The following is a 22,278-nucleotide window of genomic DNA, read 5'->3' as shown; positions in this document are numbered from 1 at the left end:
GAAATTCTTATTTTTCTTTGTTCAGAAATGATCGTGTACCTTAAATTGAGCGCAGCCCACAACCGGTCTACTAGAACAAAGACTTAGACTTATGTTATGTTCGCTTATACATTTAAATATGCAATAAACATCCATTAAATGTAAAACATAACAACATTATGACAAAAATAATCTGTTGCATTCATTGGAAAATAATTATTAGAGTTTTACAGTATTCAATCACTCGAAAGGTGATTTCTAGTATACAAACCCTAACAATCTCCCACTTATACTCAAAACAGCTTTCGAGTATACAAAACAGTGTGCACACGTTAAATTTCTCCCACTTTTACTGAAAGCGAGTTGAGGTCTTGAATGAGTCGAACTCCCATCCCTTCAATGTGGCCCTCGAACGGTTTTATTGCCAATGCCTTTGTAAAAGGACCTGCCAGGTTGTTCGCTGACGCAATCTTGACCACTTGTATGTCTCATCTCTGCACTATATCCCTTATGATATGATACTTCCGCTCTATGTGTTTGCTCGCTTTGTGAGCTCTTGGTTCCTTCGAATTTGCCACAACACCAGAATTGTCACAATAAACCGTGATGCTCTTGGGCAAATTCGTAACCACACCTAAATCCTTAAGGAAGTTCTTGAACCATACTGCCTCTTTTGCAGCCTCCGAAGCGGCCACATACTCGGCTTCCATGGTCGAGTCCGCGATGCATTTCTGCTTCACACTCTTCCAAATTACGGCTCCACCTCCTAAGGTGAACACATATCCTGAAGTAGATTTTCTCGAGTCCTGATCAGCTTGAAAGTCTGAGTCAGTATATCTCAAAGGACAGAGCTCGACTGCATTGTAAACTAGAGCATAGTCCTTAGTCCGTTTAAGGTACTTGAGTATGTCCTTGGCCCGGATTCGACTGATATCTTGCCACCATGCCAACAGCAAAGCAAATATCAGGCCTCGTACAAAGCATAGCATACATGAGACTTCCAACTGCCGAAGCATATGGAATCTTTCTCATTGCTTGTATCTCAGACGGCGTTTTGGGGCACATCTCTTGAGATAGATGGATGCCATGTCTAAAAGGTAAGACACCTTTCTTGGCGTCCTGCATGCTAAAGCGACTAAGTACTGTTTCAATGTAAGGTTCTTGAGATAAGTACAACATCTTCTTTTCTCGATTCCTAGGAACCTTGATCCCGAGGATGTGTCCCGCGTCTCCCATATCCTTCATCTCGAACTGGTTTGACAACCATGTTCTTACTGATGACAACATCTTTTTATTGTTTCCAATTAGAAGAATGTCATCTACATATAAAACTAAGAACACTACATTCCCCTTTTCAACCTTCTTATACACAGCTTTCACTTGGGCATTTTTCGAATCCAAACTTGCGAACAGTTTGATCGAAACACCGGTTCCATGATCTAGATGCTTGCTTAAGGCCATAAATGGCCTTCTTAAGCTTCCAAACCATGTGTTCCTTGCCCTTTATGGCATAACCTTCGGGTTGTTCCATGTAGATGGTCTCCTCAAGACCGCCGTTTAGAAACACAGTCTTAATGTCCATCTGCCATGCATCCCAATTCATATAAGCTGCTATAGACAATAGTATCCGGATCGATTTGAGCATGGCCACTGGGGAGAAAGTCTCGTCGTAATCGACACCTTCCTTTTGGGTATACCCCTTAGCCACTAGTCTTGCCTTGAAGACTTTAACTCGTCCATCAGGTCCACGTTTACGTTTATATATCCACTTGCTCCCAATGGCAGTACAGCCTTCGGGTAGGACGGACAAATCGTAGACGTCTTTGTCTATCATAGATTGCAGTTCCGAATCCATTGCTTTCACCCATTCGCAATGATCGACATCTGTCTGCGCTTCCGTAAAGTTCCAGGGATCTAATACATTGCTGTCTGAGGAGTGATCCATAGATTCCCCCAAACCAATGTATCTTTCGGGCTCATGTAAGACCCTCCCACTGCGGCGTGGCACTACAATTCTTGGAATAGAAGTTGAAGTTTCTGGAATTGTTTGTACACTTGGTACTCGTTCTTGGTTAATGGAATTTGTGACAGAAGTTAGCTCATCAAGAGCCACTTCACTGCTGGGTTTATGATTCATTACATAGTCTTCCTCTAAGAATGTGGCGTGAGTGCTCACAATAACTTTCTTATCTCGGAGACTAAAGAATTTATAAGCTTTCGTTCCTCTGGGGTACCCTATAAACAAACATACCTCCGTCCTTGATCCTAGCTTAGTTGGATCCTTTTCCAATACATGAGCCGGGCAACCCCAAATCTTGAGATGTGCTAGATTGGGCTTGCGCCCAGTCCACAACTCATAAGGAGTAGTAGGTACGAATTTTGACGGTAAATTGTCTAAAATATGACTTGCAGAAAGCAAGGCATGTCCCCAAAACGAAGTAGATAGCCGTGCATAACTCATCATCGATCGGACCATGTTTAATAAGGTCATGTTCCTTCTTTCAGCCACGCCGTTCTGCTGGGGCGTGCCCGGCGCAGTCAATTGCGATTGGATATCTGACTCCGATAAGTAGTCCAAAAACTCGGCACTGAGGTATGCGCCTCCATGATCAGATCGCAGGCATTTGATAGTCTTACCATGATACTTCTCCACTTGAGCCTTAAAGTCCTTGAACTTATCGAAAGACTCTGATTTGTGGGTCATCAAATAGACGTATCCAATTTTCGAGAAGTCATCAATGAATGTGATGAAGTATCGAAAACCACCTCTTGCTTCAGTAGACATTGGTCCACATACATCGGAATGAACGAGCTCAAGTACTTCCTTGGCCTTATTGCCCTTAGCCTGAAAAGGCCTCTTGGTCATCTTGCCTTCTAAGCATGACTCACACTTATGAAAAGGTTCCTCCTCTAGACCTTTAATAAGATCTTGTTTAACAAGAGAATGGATCATCCTTTCATTGGCATGACCAAGTCTAAGGTGCCATAAGTACATTTCGTTCATTGAACTTGAAGGTTCCTTTCGTTTCTTTGAAATTTTCGATGTTGTATTGAGTTCTGATTTGCGATTATTAAACTGTGTAGATGTGATTGTGTACAGATTATTTTCCATGATACCACGACAGATATAAGAACCATCTTTCTTAATAACGCAATTGTCATTAAAAGAAATCGAATATCCATCAAAAACTAATTTAGAAACTGAAATTAAATTTCTTCTAAAAGAAGGTATCAACAAAACATTCTTCAAAATAAAAAATCTATCACTACTAAAACGCAAATAAATGTCTCCCACTGCTACAGCCGCCACTTTTGTAGCGTCGCCCAGCTGGACCTCGATCTCTCGATCACGTATCCATCTTGTCACCTGCATTAAGTTAGGATCAAAACAAATATGATCAGTGACTCTTGTGTCAATAACCCAAGTGCAAGTAGACTTCGAAGCCAAACATGACTCGACTACTAAAGCTTGGTGCATACCTGTAGCCTTGCCCTTTTTAGGACAATCTGGCTTCCAATGCCCCTTCTCTCCGCACTTGAAACACTTCCCCGTGGGCTTCTTGTTTGCCCTCTTCTTCTTCTTTCCCTTAGCTATCTTGGCCGGTCTTGAGTTCGGTGCCTGCCTTTTCCTGCGCTAGGCTTGAAGCCAGAGGAACGAGGCGCCGAAGTCATCATGGCCGCCTTAGCCTGGATCATAAGATCCTCTGCCGACTGAGGTTCAGTCAACAGCTCTGCCAAGGTGTAGTTCCTCTTGTTCATCTCGAAGTTGAGCTTGAACTGTTGGAAGCTAGGAGGAAGACTTTGAAGGATAATAGTCACTTGGGACTCGGGATCGATCGTCCCTCCCAAGACCTCAATTTGGTTGAGGTGGCCCATCATCTCGAGGACGTGGTCCCTCACAGACGAGCCTTCCTTCATTGTCTTCGACATGATACTCCGAAAGGCTTGAGACTTAGCCGTTCGATTCTGAGTACCAAAAAGATTCTTGAGATTCTGCATGATCTCGGCGGTTGTATCCATGGCTGAATGCTGATGCTTGAGTACTGAAGACATAGAAGCCAACATGTAGCACTTAGCCATCTCATTCGCCATATGCCACCGTCTGTGTGCATCTCTGACTCCTGCCGCAGCATTAGCCGCCGGCACTGGAGGTCGCGGGGTTGTGAGTACAAAGATGTACTCATCTGCTGTGAGAACGATGTCCAGATTTTGTTTCCATTCTATGTAATTTTGGCCCTCAAGTTTGTTTTCTTTAAGAATTGCAGAAAGAGGATTGAACGACATATTGATGATTTGATTTGCACTGCAAAACAGAGTATTTACCATTTGTCATAAACTTATGTAAGAAGTTTGATTAGATTAACCATAAAACTTTTCAAAATCTTACAACTGTAATATTAAAATTTTGTATCCTCCAGAGGAGGTCAATACGCATTAAAATTTTACAATATTACTGGTCCAATCATCGACGAATAGTCCAGAGACCACAGGGTGGCATGGCCGCCTAATGTTGCCTAAGCAAGACCACCGAATTTAGCATTACAGAATCTCATTCCTACAACACACTCCCATAACAATGCTCATGTGTTGCTAACAAGATAAAGCTATCCCATAAATCCTGTGTGAACGTCTGAATCTTGCAGTTTCTTAGGATTATTGTCCCCAAAGAGCAGGTGGCGATAATATTGGAAACTACATTCGAGTTCATACTATTTATATTTGAGAAGTCCGCCTTATGAACTTGTTATTTTCTTAGGATTATTGTCCCCACAGAGCAGGTGGCGATAATATTAGAAAAAAAGGCTTCATAAATTGCAGACCAATTGATGGAGACCATATACAAACGTTGAGTTCGTAATTATAGCTTAGATATTTTGGGTTATGGTTTTTCTTTAATTATCCTTATCCTTTAGACAGATAAAAGCTTAATTAAATTCTGTTGGTATTTAATTTGCTGGATAAATCTAAAATAATTAAATTATTTAATTCTTAATAAGACATGAAAAATTAAATTCAAATTATTTTCATGTTCAAGATTAGGAAGAGATATTTTATTATTTAATGTATTGATACATATCTATCCTTATTAGGATCTCATATATTTAAATATTAGGAAATATTTAAATTATTTTCATCCATATCATCTAGGAATCAAAATTATACTCCCTCCGTCCCGTGCTACTCGCACGTTTGCTTTTCGGCTCGTCACAAAGTCCTTACACTATTTATAATTTAAGTTAGAATTAATGCATTTAATTAATATGTTAGTTTAAGTTAAGAGCTCTTTTATTAAGTGATGTCTCATTACACCTAAAATTCTTTTTTAATTACACAAAAAAATCAATCCCAAATTTACGGCCTAAAATGAAAAGTGCGAGTAGCATGGGACGGAGGGAGTATTATTTATTTCTATAGATATAGAAAATAATAAAATTATTCTTAAAATCTAGATTATTATTAGGAAACTATTAAATTATTCTCATCCATATCACCTAGGAATAAAATAATATTATTTATTTCCATAGATATAGATATTAATAAAAATATTCCTAAAATCTAGGTAAATCTTCCAAAAAGATTTTATTTCCATTAAATAATAATATTTTAATGATATCTTTTAATAAAATAATTAAATAATCATTAAAATCTCTTTCATCGTTATCTCATCGTACGAGGTTCGCACAAACGATGAAAGACGAAAATCCGACGAATTCTTCGTCGGAATCCGACGCACACGGCGTCTCGGCCACCGGCGCGCAGGTGGCGCCCCAGCGTCTCGGCCAGCGGCTCGTCGGGGTTCGCCAGCGTCTCGGCCACTCTCAGCCAGCGGCGAGCACCCGTCACGGCGTCTCGGCTCGTCGAGTGCCGACGCTTCTCGGCCAGGCGCACACGCGGTGGCGCGCGCCTCTCGGCCAGCGTCTTGACGCCCGTCTCGGACATCCGAGCCGTCGGGTGGCGCGAGCTCTCGGCCAGCGGCGCGCACAGTGGCGCGCCCGCTCTCGGCCAGCTCCAACCTTCCACTTAAGTTGCAGCTCTCGGTGCCTGGTGTCTCGGTGGTTCTCGGACGAACCACCACACCACGCCAGCGCGTCACCCCGTGATCGTGGCTCCCCGGCTCCCACTGTCTCGACATCCCTACCTCGATCGCACGTATCGTATGATCGAGTAATTCAAGTTCTTTGATTTGATAGTTCTTGAGTTCATCATGCATAATAAATTAAGAAAACACCAAGAACATGCTTCGAAATCAAATAATACATGCATACATGAATTTCGCGAAATTTAAATCCAAATAATCAAAGCCAAAGACTGGCTCTGATACCAATTGAAGGGGTTGGCAGCGGAAGCGTGCATGTTCTAACGGATCAGATAATTTGATCTATTTAGCAGATTATCTAGACAAAATATATTCGCGTAATTATCAAATGTATCATGCCCATAAGTTGAATTAAAACATGCTTTAGCATATTAAATCCCTAAAACATGCTTACTACAGAATTAACCAATTTACCTCGTTGATTAAATCAAGAATTGATGATGGCTTGCTCCGTCTCCTCGTGAAGATCTTCAGTACCCGACCTCGGATCTTCTGACTGGTGTCCCGGACTATATACTGATATTTGTGTGGGAAAATCTCACCAGAATACTAGGACTCGAATAATGAAGACAGGACTCAGCTCACGGAAGAAGTAACTTTCGAACTTTCCCTCTTTAGAGGGGGGGACGAAAATTGGGAGCAATAATAATTGTTATTTCTATCTCCTTTTTCTCCTATTTATATTAGGTCACATATTGGGCCCAGTCAGGGATCTAAGGAAGAATTTGGACATGGCCTCACCCAATTAGCTTTTTACTAATTAAATTGAACCCACAATTTAATATAAGTTTATATTGGAATATTACAAGCAGCCACTACAGAAGTAATATTGCACTGCCTTTCCAAATCCGAAATTACAAGTATTCCGGGTTTCCTTTTATTTGTTTAATTCATTTCCCGCGCTTAAGAAAGAAACATACATTAACTAATTAATGTCTGCTATGGACTTAATTAATTAACATATTTTATTCTCCAAGAGTGGACTTAGCAAGAAACTCTTATTTATTATTCATAGAGTAATTAAACTCCAACTAGCTAGGTTCCGAATAATAAAACCTTATTTCGAGCTCCTCTTGTGGATGTTATCAATGGAGACTCTCCCCGCGCACGATTCAACCTAATAGCAATCCTAGCACCGCTAGATAATGATCACCACTACCCAATATACCTGGATCGTTGGGTGATGAGAAACCCGCACCTTTGGTAAGTCAAAGTAGTAGATACTCAATATAGTATGCTCAATGCTAACGTACATTGATTAAGAAATTAATTATCAAGACCTCGTCTTTCAGTAGATAGCATAAAGACTCGTATTGCTGTTAGATCCATTCAGTGCTATACCACACCAACGTCATCATATTTCAATAAGACTTAGAAATAATCGGACTGACATTGCAACCTTTCACGATAGGTAGTCTAGGTCTATCTGGGTTGTGAAATTCTTATTTTTCTTTGTTCAGAACTGACCGCGTACCTTAAATTGAGCGCAGCCCACAACCGGTTTACTAGAACAAAGACTTAGACCTATGTTATATTCGCTTATACATTTAAATTTGCAATAAACATCCATTAAATGTAAAACATAACAACATTATGACAAAAATAATTTGTTGCATTGAAAGAGAGGTTTTTTTTAACACGTGTGCACAGAAATAGATCACTGCAAGCGCTTGGTCAAGACACCACGCTCCTTAAATCCACTAGAGCACAAGGTCTAGGAACTTAAGAGAACATAAAGTGCTTGGTCGTTGGACACACATCGACTCCCCTTCAAAAAAAAATATAAATCCCACAACCCGAATACTATGAATTAGTATAGGGAAGTGGGGTCGATCCCACAGAGATGGACTCGCAAAGTAGTGCTCAGAGACTTTGGACAGACAAATGGCTGCTGCCACGCAACAAAAGGGTTGAGAATTTTAAACTAACTCTAGACCTAGGCAGAAAATGTAAATGCTAGACCTAGGACATGTTAAACTTGTAAATTCAGACTTCGACAACAAGAAACATAACCACTTCCTAGACAGTGTAAACAACTACCTAATCTAGCTAAACAGAATATGACTGAAAGTGGGGACCATAATTCCAAAAATGGCAAGTACGGAAAGAACTGCAGATTAACAAACTCTGACGCTAGCTCGCAGCAAAATGCATCCTCTCAACCGAATTAAACTTGCAGATGAACAAAACAGAGCAAAAAGCGAGATTCGACAGAATATAGAGATTTGGTCGTCGTTATCTTGCTGCAACTCGGAAAAACATCAGATCTGCGTACACTAGACGGAATGAAAGTAAAACACGTAAACTAAGCATGAAAATCAGATCGAAACTACTCAGATTCACGTCAGAATACTTGATCCACTCCGGATCCAAGACATCCGAACCCAACAACCAACAAATCCAGCAAATCCAACCAAAATTCTTCCACAATCCAACTCCAATCTCCCGGATCTGACCATTAACCTACAATAACTCAGTAAACAGCTGCGAAACGCATCCAACTCAGACAATTTAAAACTCCAAAATCTCAATAAGCGAAACGATCAAACCAGAAATCAACACAATCGCCATAACGGAAAATCAACTTGCATTTAAACCAGAAACTATTCGGTGAAAACAGCGAACCGAGCTTCGAACAACGAAGCTCGGCAGAGTAAGTAAAATGCGAAAAGCGGAAAATAAATTGTTTCTTCGCTCCTAACAAGAGCGGTGTTACACCATATCGGAAGCTAAGATGAAACCCGAACGTGCGAACTGAGATCTCCTCAAAACTAGTATCAAGTGTGTGTGTGGGAAAGTGAACTAAGCAACAGGCTGTGGTGAGGTCCCCCCCGAGAAGATCCCTCCAGCTTGCATGCTTCTGCCTTTTATAGATGCGGACATAGCCCTTGAGTCTTCGTAGAAATCCCTATTCTACCCTTCAACTCTGGAGCTTCCTCCGTCGAGCAATTCTCTTCATAATTGTTCACTAAATCGCCAGTTCCTCGACCTTGTGATTTTTTGGTCTTCTTTCCTGGACCTGGCGAATTCCTTCACACACCTGGCTTAAAACGTGCGTTAGTCCTAGTAAAATCACGAATTAAATCCCTAGACCCATGCATGAAATTAGCCTTATCATGCATTAATTGGAAAATAATTATTAGAGTTTTACAGTATTCAATCACTTGAAAGGTGATTTCTAGTATACAAACCCTAACATCATCTTCTTCTTCTCATCATCCTTTTCTTCTCCAAATTATCAAGATCGGAAGAAGAGGATTGTTATAGATGTAGGGATCAGATCATTCGGGATTCACTAATTACAGGGACCTCTTTTATTAATATTGATCTGAGATGGCTAATCTCAGAGGTACAAGCCGAGTACAAAACTAGAACCAAGATTACAAGTAACCTAAGTACAACCAATACAAATCAAAAACCCTAGCTACAAGTCAGTCTTCTACCAGACTGCACTTCCAAGCTTCATTCGATTATGTACCTGCACACTAAGTAGAATTGTTAGTGACACTAAGCATTAGATCCCTGAGGATCTAAATCAATTCAGAACAATCGAAGACAGAGTCTCAAGCATTAGGATATGGCTCAGGTCGCAACAGCGACTACAACGGGCCAAGAACCTCCCCACAGCTTTAACCGACAGTCACAAGATGGCTAGAAACTTCAGTTTCACCGACTACTAGCCAACGCAGCCTACTCAACACACGGATCAACACGAATCTCTTGGAACACCGCTTCACAACACAAGAACCCTCAAGAGTATCTCCAATCACAACTAGATCCAACACAAGAGTTAGACCTAACCCTAGATTTGAGAAGGACACCGAAGAAGTCGCCTAACTCAAGATCTAAACCGATGAACCTCTCTAGAACCGAGAATCATCAGTGGAACAAAGAGATCAAAGAAGATGACCGGCAAACAAGGCCAGAAAACCAGAGAGATAGTATAGAGAAGGCGGAGAGTTATCGCAAGAGAGAGAGAGAGAGAGTCTGATGAATGAATAGAAAGAAAGGAGTCAAACAGACCCATGACAAACACATTCATCAATCCTATGGCCCAGACGCTCGATCCACGTGGAGCTGCTACGTGGCAGCCATCGGCAACATCAGGTAAGTAACAGGCCAGCCATAAAACGGGCCAAACTCACCAAGGGTTTGGGCCTAACCAATTAATTAAATCAGGCCAGCCCAATTCAATTAATACATAAGTCCACACCAATAATGGTCCACATAATATCGAACATTCTCCACCCTGGACCTATTGGAAGCACATGAGGAGAACCTTAGTCAGCTGTTGCTTCATCATAGCCTACAAGGAATTCCTATCACCAAAGAACACAAGGTTCATTAGATAAGAAAACTAAGTTGCCGAACAAAACACCAAATGGTAACACAATTAGTTTTGTAGGACTTTAGATGCCTTGTGACTTCAAATAGACTAAACTCAATGAATCATCAAGGTCTTAATTCCCCCGGGACATGTGATGCACTTTTTATTAGCACTAAATAAACCTGCAAGTATACCGAGTATATATAGTATAGAAAAAGGTCAGTACCGGATATCGAACACAGGGAAAACAATCACTGATTGGCTACCTAGTACCTTCTACTAAGCTTTGTTCACTATTTGGAAAACTGAAAGTTTTGGAGATTTTGAAAACTAAAAACAGTTTGAAAGCAATAAACAACTAATTGTAAATAATTAAAGAGGTAAAATATGAGAGATAAGAGAATTCCAGGGATGTGCGTTCACAGTTATGGTTATACAAATTCCAACTACAATACCCTAGCTCAGTTTATACTTCGATAGAACGAGTCACATAAGTTTTGTCCATGCGGCACAAGCGTAGATTACTAACACTAGGTTGTCAATCCTAGATCCGTAACTTCTAAAAGATCCTAAGACCCTTGAAAAGTCATCACTCTCAATTAACAGTGTCGTTTTAAGGGAAGCTAGTTGTAGTGTCTACTAAGTGGATCTAACTCGCCAACCTCCTCTCACGATTATGTAGCAAGTTATATTAAATCATCACCGAATGTGTCACTCAAACATGAAGTATTATGGAACAACTTAGGGAAGAAACGAAGTAATAATAAAATGGATATTAAATAGAAAACGGAATTGTATAACCACAGACGTTACTAACACATCCCTAGAATCCTATGAATTTAGTTACACATAATTGAATAATCTAAAAACATAGAATGAAGGGAAAACAAAAAGAACATAAGAACTAAAGCAGCAAAACCCAAAGGTTGAATCCTTGTAGCCTTGATCTTCTCTTGATTCCTTCTTCAACCTCTTGTACAATAAATAACGCTCTCAATTTTATGCTCTAGAATTATAAGGCAAAAAGACGATCCTAATGAAAAGGTTTTAGGGGATATATATAGAGGAAATTTCGAGCAGTATGAAATAAGGTAAAAGGTGGCTAAGTTTGGTAAATCTTGAGGAGAAAGTAGATCAAATTCGTGTGCCGCGTTTTTGCAGCAGGCCGCTGCGCCTTGGCCAGCGGTCGCTGCATGTTGATCCGTAGCCTCTGCCTCTTGCATAGCGGTCGCTACACTATGTTGCAGCGGTCGCTGTGAATAATCTTATAGCTTCGAAAACTCTTCGAGCGGTCGCTGCGCACTCCCCAGCGGTCGTTGGGCGTGTTCTTCTAATCAGCACAACTTTCTCCGGAGCGGACCGCTACTGGCTCAGCAGTCGTTGTGCCCCAGCGGACCGCTAGGCATCTCGAAAGCTCCAGATTTCCAACTCTGACTTTTTGCTGTCTTTTTAGGCTCAAATATGCACAAATCTCACAAAACACGAATAAATACCAAAATAGAGAAAATATGCAAAATATGGACATGAATTGTGATTTTGACATTAAAAACGGACCAAATAATGGCCTTAAAACAGTGTAAAATTCGAGCGTATCAACATGCACATGCTCAACCAAAATCAAAATGCAGCTTTTTGATGCATTAGAGCAATTTATCCACAAAAAGACATATAGTACCCATATTAGCTGGGTTATTATCAGTATGCACCTTTTGTAAAAGAACTTCACCTTTTTCCACAACATCTCTAATGAAATGGAACCTAACATCTATATGCTTAGTTCTATCATGGAAAACATGATTTTTACACAATGGCAAACTAACTATCAGAATATAACACAGGAGCAGATTTAATAAACTTGAGTTCAGAAGAACTCCATTTAACCAGATTGCCTCCTTCATAGCTTCAGTGATAGCTATATATTCTGACTCTGTTATAGACAGGGCTACAATATGTTGGAGTTGGAATTTCCAACTAACACAAGACATGCCAACTGAAAACACATAGGAAGTGGTTGACTTCCTCTTATCCTTGTCATTAGCATAGTTAGAACCCACAAAACCACACAGCTCAACACCTTGATCATGCTTAGAAAAACAGAGACCATACTTGGAAGTATTTTTCAAATATCTAAGCAACAACTTAAGAGCTTCCCAATGCACAGGACCTGGGTTAGACATGTATCTACTCAAGCAAGAAACAACATAGGCAATGTCAGACCTAGTACTAATCATAAGATACATCACAAAGCCAATAGCATTAGCATAAGGGACCTTGTTCATAGCTTTAATTTCAGACTTAGTCTTAGGACAAAGGTCATTACTCAGCATGAAATGTGGAGCTAAAGGAACATAAGCAATTTTAGCACTAAGCATATTAAACTTTTCAAGAATTTTTTGCACATAAGGCTCCTAGTGAAGGACCAGTGAAGAAAAATTCCTATCTCCATGGATATTGATCCCCAGAATCTTTTTAGCATCACCAAGATCTTTCATGTCAAAATTATCACACAAAGCAGATTGCACATGCTTAATAGACATGATACAAGGACCCATGATGAGCATATCATCAACATAAAGCAACAAGAACACATGCACATTATCAAGGTTTTTCACATACAAACAAGCATCAAAGGTACTCCTAACAAAGCCTAACTTCTGCATGCATGTATTAAACTTGATATTCCACTGCCTAGGGGACTGTTTTAAACCATACAAACCTTTTTTAGCAAACAAACATGATTGGGAAAATTTGGATCCACAAAACCCTTAAGCTATTTCATATAGATGGGTTTATCCAAATCACCATGAAGGAAAGCAGCTTTGACATCCATTTGTTTCAATTCCCAATTAAAATGAGCACATAAGACAAGCATCACTCTCACAGTAGTAAACTTAACTAAAGAGCAAAAATTTCAGTATAATCTATCCCCCTTGCTGAGTAAAACCTTTTGCAACCAACATTGCCTTGTACCTAAGCCCCTCAATCTCATCTTTCAATTTAAACAGCCACCTGCAATCAACCACAGAGGCACCAAGAGGCAAAGGCACAAGGATCCAGGTTTTATTAACAAATAGAGAATGGATCTCCTCTTTCATAGCTTTGAACCACATATCCCAGAACTTGGACTTTTGAGACTGCTTATAAGACCGAGGCTCATTTCCATCAGATTCATACACATTAAAAGCTAAAGTAATTAAATTCACAAATTGACCATATCTGTCATGGGGATTGACCACTCTTCTACCTCTATCCCTAGTCAATTAATAGTTGTGTAAATCTGGATTATTATTGGATTGTAGCTTATTTTCAAAAATATTTTCATGATCAGGGTCTTGGTTTTCCAGAGGCTCGGGGGGATAGGATCTGGGTTTATAGGGGAGGAATTCTACACCTGCTCCACCTCAGTGGGAGCATCAATGCCCTGGGACTCCACCTCACTTGAGGACTTCTCCTCAGATTGCTCCACCAGAGGATGGAGAAGTAGAGGACCTAGTAGGAATCAAACAAGGGAAATCTTCTTCATTGAAGATTACGTCCCTACTGACAACAACCTTGAAACCACGTTCATCCCTAACCCAGACTTTATAACCCTTAACACCTTCAGGATACCCAACAAAAACACCCTCCCTAGACCTTGGGTCTAATTTATCAGTTTTTGAATGAATAAAAGCATTGCTCCCAAACACCCTAAGGTGTGACAAATTGGGTTTTCTCCTAGTAAAAACATGCTCAGGGCACTTGCCGTTAAGAGGGACATAAGGGGATCTATTTATCAAATAACATGCAGTGTAAAGAGTTTCACCCCAAAACTTTTTAGACAAACCACTTTTGGACAGAAGACATCTAACATTTTCAAGTAAAGTCCTATTCATCCTCTCAACAACTCCATTTTGCTGAGGGGTGTAAGGAGTAGTTTTATGTCTCCTAATCTCTGATTTTGACACAAAGAATCCATTTGAGCATTGCAAAACTCAAGGCCATTATCTGTCCTAATGGTCTTGATACTTTTCCCAGTTTGATTTTCAATTAAAACCCTCCAATTTGAAAAAGTTTGAAAAACATCAGATTTGTGTTTTAAAAGAAAGCATCAAACTTTTCTTGAGAAATCATCCACAATGGATAGAAAGTAAACTTCCCCAGAGTGGGTAGTGACAGAGGCAGGGCCACAAACATCCATATCAAGGTACTCTAAGACTGAGTGACTGATATTTTCAGTCACTGGGGTAGGGAAAGAAACCATGTGTTGTTTTCCCATCACACAAGTTTCACAAAAGGGAAACTCATTTTTGAAATCCAACTCACTCAAGAAGATCCAGTTTGAATTTAAAAAGCTTTTCAAGAAGATAAATCATGGATGACATAGAAGTTTCAGTAATGAGAGTATCCTGCTTAGTCCACATCTCATATGCAGATTCTATAAAACCAACCTTTCTGATCACAGAATCAGAAAGGTTGAGAATTATGGTTGACCTAGCTAATTCATTCATCTCAGCCACTTTCTCAGCAGACTCAGTATTTAGGGATAGTCCTCTCTACAGCTTTGAAAACTTTCTGCTGAATTAAAATACACTTTACCTTTTGTTTCCAAATCATAAAATCACTTTTCCCATTGAAAGGGACAATACCAACAGGTTGAGTCATTTTTAAAAGATGTTTTACACACACTAAAGAACCCAACACACAGAAGGCACAACAAGCAACTCTGCTTTCACAGATAGCAGACTTAAACAAGAAACAATCAAAGAGTCCACTAGGAACATATATGCAGAGATTTTCGATATACAAAACACACAGGAGCAAGTACATCAGGCACACACACACAGAAAAACAACTCGAAGTGATCTCAGACACACTTTATCAAGTCCAGAAGAGTTCCTCCCTATCTGTCACGTATGCCCCGGCAATTAAGGAGATATGTATCATTTCTTCCCCTCATCTTCTTCTTCTCATCATCCTTTTCTTCTCCTAATTATGTAGATCAGAAGAGGGTTGTTATAGATGTAGGGATCAAACCATGCGGGATTCACTAATTACCGGGACCTCTTTTATTGATATTGATTTGAGAAGGCTAATCTCAGAGGTACAAGCCGAGTACAAAAGTAGAACCAAGATTACAAATAATCTAAGTACAACCAATACAAATCGAAAACCCTAGCTACAAGTCAGTCTTCTACCAGATTGCACTTCCAAGCTTCATTCGATTATGTACATGCACACTAAGTAGAATTGTTAGTGACACTAAGCATTAGATCCCTAAGGATCTAAATCAATTCAGAATAATTGAAGACAGAGTCTCAAGCAACAGGATATGGCTCATGTCGCAACGGCGACTACACCAGGCCAAGGACCTCCCCACAGCTTCAACCAACAGTCATAAGATGAGCATTGTTGAACACAGTGGCCAGAAACCTCAGTTTCACCGACTACCAGCCAACGCAGCCTACTCAACACACGGATCAACACGAATCTCTTGGAACACCGCTTCACAACACAAGAACCCTCAAGAGTATCTCCAATCACAACTAGATCCAACACAAGAGTTAGACCTAACCCTAGATTTGAGAATGACACCGAAGAAGTCGCCTAACTCAAGAACTAAACCGATGAACCTCTCTAGAACTGAGAATCATCGGTGGAACAAAGAGATCGGAGAAGATGACTGGCAAACAATGTCGGAAAATCAGAGAGAGAGTAGAGAGAATGTGGAGAGTTATCGCAAGAGAGAGAGAGAGAGTCTGATGAATGAATGAGAAAGAAAGGAGTCAAACAGACTCATAACAAACACATTCATCAATCCTACAGCCCAAATGCTCGATCCGCGTAGAGCTGCTACGTGGCAGCCATCGGCTACATCAGGTAAGTAACAGGCCAGCCACAAAACGGGCCAAACTCACCAAGGGTTTGGGCCTAACCAATTAATTAAATCAGGCCAGCCCAATTCAATTAATACATAAGTCCACACCAATAATGGTCCACATAATGTCCAACAATAGATATTTTGGGGATCGTAGGGATATTTAGCTATGAACAAACATTCAGGACAATATACTTGAAAAACTCTCAATTTCTCTTCGTTCCACTATAACTCAGTTGTATATTTATTCAGCCGTCCCATTTTAATCTCTTTTCAGTTAACCCAATAAATATTATTTTTCTTAAATCTTGTGCCCAAAAAAACGTCTCACTTATGGCAAAAAATGACAAAGAAAATACTTAACTGAAACATTAAAAAAACAAGCCTAATTTGCAACAAAATTGAATGATTGATATTTAATTAAAAATTAATTATTTTTAAAAATATATAAAAGTATTATTCGAAAATTTTTCTTCATGAATTTAATTATTTTTTTGGCAGGGAGAATGAATTTTGTATATGAATATCATCATTTTATAAATTTTATAATTTAAAAATATAAGTATTATTCGGAAATTTTGTTTTATGAATTTTGTTAAAAAAAATTGGGGGGTGAGTTTCGGAAATTTTGTTTTATGAATTTTGTTAAAAAAAATTGGGGGGGGGGGGGTTGAGTTTCGTTATCTAAATATCATCATTTTATAAATTCTTTCATAGGGGAGCACTGGTATTTTTTCACTCTTAGAATCACAACATCCTTCCAACCATATGCTGTCACGTGGCACTTATAAGCAACAAAACAATATAGTTAAGCAACAAAGTTAATGAATAACATTGACGGATTTCTGCAAATTGCATAAAAGACTATTTTATGTTGCATTAAATGCAGTTTATTTTGCATTTTAGTCTACAATGCAAAATAAACTACATTTAATGCAACATAAATAGTCTTTTATGCAATCCACGAAAATCAATCAATGTCATTCACTAATTTTGTTACTTAATAATATTGTTTTGTTGCTTATAAGTGCTATTTGTTGCTTATAAGTGCTACGTGGTCGCATACGGTAGAAAATGATGTTGTGATTTTAATTTGAGTTATTTTTTAATTATATCCGATGTTTGCAAATCTGCAAAATTTAGTTTCATAAATCGTCAAACTACACGCGGTTTCAACAAATTTTGTTTGTTTCCCTAAATAGATTAATGATGGAATAGAAGTCGCACCTGTGCAGCTAGTGGGTCCAACTTCAAGCTTTTTGGAAAGTTCTTGGAGTTACTTACGTATGAAAATCATGCATATAAATTTGGTCGCCTGCTCGACCTAATCTATATTACTACTCCCTCTGCCATGCCCTGAAGGCCTGAAATGTCATCCAGTTTTTCCATTTCAGTATGTCCGTAAAATATTGTCCATTTTACCTTTTTTTCCATTTTTGTTAAATAGACCCTATTTTTCACAGCTCATTACAGTCACATTCTATTATAAAATTAATATACTCCTTTCGTTTTTTAAAAATAGTAACTATTTCTATTTTTTGGTCGTTCCTTAAAAATAGAAACTTTAGAATCTTTTCATTTTAGGACATGGATCTCACAATCCACTAACTCTACTCTCACTACTTTTTCTCTTCATCTCTCTTACTTTACTCTTTTTTTTTCTCTCTTACTTTACCAATTGTGCATTAAAATCCGTGTCGTTTCAAATGTTTCTATTTTTTTAATACGGGGGGAGTATAAAAGTGGGGCTTACATTCCACTAACTTTTTCTACTAATTTTTCTTCACATTTCTTAAAACCCGCGCTGGGTCAAACATGGACAACATTTTGCGGACGGAGGGAGTATAATTTATCGAGGTATCAGTAGGGGTAGGCACTATCCAAAATACCCACTCCGTCCCATTAAATATGAAATATTTGGAAATCGGTATAAAATTTTATGTAGTACCCCCTCCGTCAACTAAGTTGGTACAAAACTTTTAGGCACGAAAATTAAGAAATTGTGTTGAATAGATTAAATGAAAGTAAAATAAAATAGGAAAGAGAAAAAAATAGGAGAGATAAAGAGGAGAGTAATGTAGATGATGAAATAAAGTAAGAGTGATTGTATGTTTTGTTTTTTGTCAAAAAGGGAAATGACTCAACTTTGTTGGGACGTCGCAAAAAGGAATACGACTCAACTTAGTTGGGACGGAGGAGTATTATTTTATGAGATAATGAAGAGAAAGTTGTTTTCATTTTAAAAAGTATTTTTATTTTTAATGGGACAATTCAAAAAGGAATATGTTTTATTTTTAATGGGACAAATGAGTAGTTTGATTTCCTTTTATTGTAGAGTGGTATAATAGATCAGATAATAACGTAAATTCATGGCCTATTGTTGTATCTTTGCTACATAAAAGTATTTATAATGCACTCTGAAAAATCTAGCACCAATTCAGCTTTTCTCATTTCAGATGCAAGCTGATCTAGAGTTGTCAAGTGGGCAGAGCCGGCCTAGACCTGTCGAGGCCTGCCTATATTGAGATCTAGCCCGGTCAAGCTCATATCTAAGGTGGGCAGAGCTGGGCTTTTATTAATTTTGTCAGGCCCAGTCCAGCCCATGCGCACTTGACAAGTGGGCAGCTTGGGCTGGGCTTTATCTAAATTTTTTATTTATGTATTTCAAAGAGAGGCTAAAAATATTACTCTCTCGTCCCACAATAGGAGTCATATTGGTATGGATACGAGTTTTAAGAAAAGTAAAGAATAATGGGTTGAAAAATTAGTGGAATATGGGGTTCACTTTTTGTATTGGTTTTATAATATAATTTGAGTGAAATGAGTTAGTGGATTGTGTGACCTACTTATCTTTTATAGTAAAATTGAAATATGACACTTATTGTGGGACAGACTGAAATGACAAAATGTGACTCTTATTGTGGGACTGAGGGAGTATATGCAAAAATAATGTGTTTATATCCCGTTTACACGAAATCTAAATTTAAATAATGTGTTTAAGTTCATTTACAGACTTTGTATTAACATCATTTTTCATGTTCTTTCTAAAAAGTAAATGCATAACTAAAGGATGAATCAATCCAACCAAGCTGCTCTAGTGGCTTGGGAGTTGATATCAGGGAGCTTTCACTTCCTAGGAGGTCGCAGGTTCGAATCCTAGGAAGTGCAGATTTGGGGATTAATTTCTCTTTGGGCCTGTGGGCCCAGAATGACAACGAAGCGCACCTACTGGGTAAGACGCTTCACCTCCAACTGTTAGGTCGGGGGTCCGAGTCACATCGGAGGGTAGATGGGGAACCATCGTCGATCCTCCTAAAAAAAAAAAAAAAAACTAAAGGATGAATCAATATTGTTACTTTTGTTAGTAGATCTGGCATATGAGTAAATGTTGTATTTTTAAAACTAGAAATATATGAACTAACTAACATATTGAAAAAATTCTATAATTATTCATCAAATATTGAGTTTTGAATACGTCATATTAGACTATTAGTGTTTGAGTCCATTCGAAAACATCCAATAAATTGGAACGATATAGAGAAGATTAACATGTCTTACACACAAGATGACATGAATAAATAGAGAAATATAAATTATTAATTATATTAAAAAACTAATTATATAATGTGGGCCTCTAATGGACCTGAGCCTTGGTTTATAAAATGGCCCAATTGGAGCACATTTCAATCAATGAGCCTAGCCCAGCCCAGTCCGCTTCGTTTAACTGATGGGTCTGACTGGGGCAGAGCTGGCCTAGCTGGCCCGACCCAATTGACAACTCTAGGTCGCTCCGTCCCAGTTTTAGTCTCATTTTCAGCCTTCATTTTTGGTGTGACTTTTAGTTACTTAAATAATTAAATTTTAATTGAAAGTCATATTGATTGACATAGATAATAAATACTCATAGAAGAAAATATAATAATTTAAATGCAAAAAAATTATGAAAAATAATAAAAAAAAATTATAAAAATAGATAACTGTATAAGTTGGATGTGAAAATGAAAAGGAAAAAGAAGTATTTATAGATGGAATTGGGTATTTAAAAAAATAATATAAAAATAAACAAAAAGGTATTTTAATCGAATGCGGATGCCATGAGGGCTACAATGCAGCCCTAAGCTCCTCGTGGCGGCCAGCATTTCAGCCGCAATCAAGGCGGTTTGGTGTATGTTTGAAAATGGTCTAAAGGAACCATTAAGTCATTTTTAAAATATGCTCCCTATGTTCCACATTAGGAGTCTCAAATGAATCTGACACTAGTTTTTTAAGAAATGTAAATGAAAGTAGGTGAAAAAAGATAGTGGAATGAATGTTGATCCTTTTTTAACCCACGTTTTACAATAAAATGTGAGTGAATTGGGTTAATGAAATGTAGGGCCTATTACCATTTTGGAAAAAGTGAACTGATACTCCTAATGTGAGACGAACTAAATGGACAACTGCAACTCCTAATGTGAGGCGAAGGGAGTATATTTTATTAATTTTATGATTCTAACTTTAAATTTGATTAGTTCTTAACACTTTATTAATTTTTAATAATATTAATTAAAATGTATATCTATAATATTTTATAATGATTTGTTTTTATAAATAAAAAATATTTTTAAAGTTTTAAGTATAGTGCAAAATGCGGACCACAACGCAACTACACTTTCTGTCGGACCACGCCCTATGCCAGATTTTGGCACCTCATCGACTGGTGTTGCACCATTCCCTTTACGTGCAACGCAACCGCATAAGACCGACCACACACAACTCCATGTGGTCCAGCCTCACTTGCGGTCACAATGTTCGACATCACTTGCAACAGTGTTGCATTTACTCTTAGGCATGCTTGTCTAATGCTCAACCCACGCCATGGCTAGCAAGGGTTGCTTGGATTGAGACTAAGTAGGGTCATGTCAGAAGTGAGTCAGGCTCTCTTGATAAGTGGGTTGAAATGCATTGGATTTTGGACTATTTTTATGTATAAGTTTATGTCAGATAAAATTCAAAACAACTTATATAGATAAGTGCTTAAGTCAAAATAAACTTGAATGTCACAAGTCTAACATTTCATAGGGACATTTTTTATATATTTTGTAAGAAGAGTTTACTATAGTAATTATTGGCCTCTGGTGGTCTAGTCCTAGGTCTGGGTGGCTCCTTGCGGGCCTAAGTCTGAGCCGGGCATGGGTTTACAAACATGCTTAATTGGGGTCTATTACAATAAATAAGATCAATCTAGGCCTATTCCATTTCACATCTCAATCTTGTGGCTTCAGAACATTGTTACATATTAGAGCATCCACAACCGTGCTCTTACCAGCGGCACGGTTGTGGGCCCGGGCGGTACTATTCATGTCTGCTCTCTGGCAAGAGCACAACACCCACAACTGTGCTCTTTCGCAAGGACGAGCACAATTAATATAAAATTTAATTACACAAAAACATTTTCATAATACTAAAATTCATTAAAAAACCACAATAAAAATAACAAATTACAAATAAAATAAAAAGACATAATTAAAATCCTAAAAATTAAAAATTACATAATTAAAATACTAAAAATTAAAAATTACATAATTAAACTCCTAAAAATTAAAAATTACATAATTATTGGCTAATATAACCCGAGGAAGACTACGCATATAATTTTTTGGGGAAGTGAAATTTTTTTTTTTTATTTTTTATCGATTTTTTTAATAAAAATCCGATTTTTTTAAAAAAAAAATAAAAAAATGTTTGAAACCAACGGCTATGCCGTTGGCGAATCAGAGACCGCCACGTGTGCGTCCGCTGGCACGGACGTGCTCGATACATCGAGCAGCGCCGTGCCAGCGGCGCGGTTGCAGCGGTGGCGGTCCTTCGCCTTGCCGCTGGCACGGACGGCGGTGGCGCCAACCGCCACCGCTGCGGATGCTCTTAGGAGTTGACAACAACTGGATTTTCAAAAATATCGATATATCACTTGAATATACTTTTGGTATCTTCCACTAAACATGCTATGCGAGCTTCAGTTTTTGGTGCCTCCGGTCCATC

General features: G+C 38.6%; 1 non-coding gene across 1 annotated transcript; it reads left to right on the top strand.

Annotated features, from left to right (window-relative positions):
- Window positions 1–19,751: 19,751 nt before the first annotated feature.
- On the top strand, window positions 19,752–19,858 carry LOC121758547. The gene has a single exon (XR_006041506.1). It is a non-coding gene; the product is annotated as a U6 spliceosomal RNA (small nuclear RNA).
- Window positions 19,859–22,278: the final 2,420 nt, after the last annotated feature.

The sequence above is a fragment of the Salvia splendens genome, chromosome 1 (assembly GCF_004379255.2).
Source record: "Salvia splendens isolate huo1 chromosome 1, SspV2, whole genome shotgun sequence".
NCBI classification, from domain to species: domain Eukaryota; kingdom Viridiplantae; phylum Streptophyta; class Magnoliopsida; order Lamiales; family Lamiaceae; genus Salvia; species Salvia splendens.
Note: the sequence above shows the minus strand (reverse complement) of the source record. Positions and strands in the feature narration are given on the sequence as shown.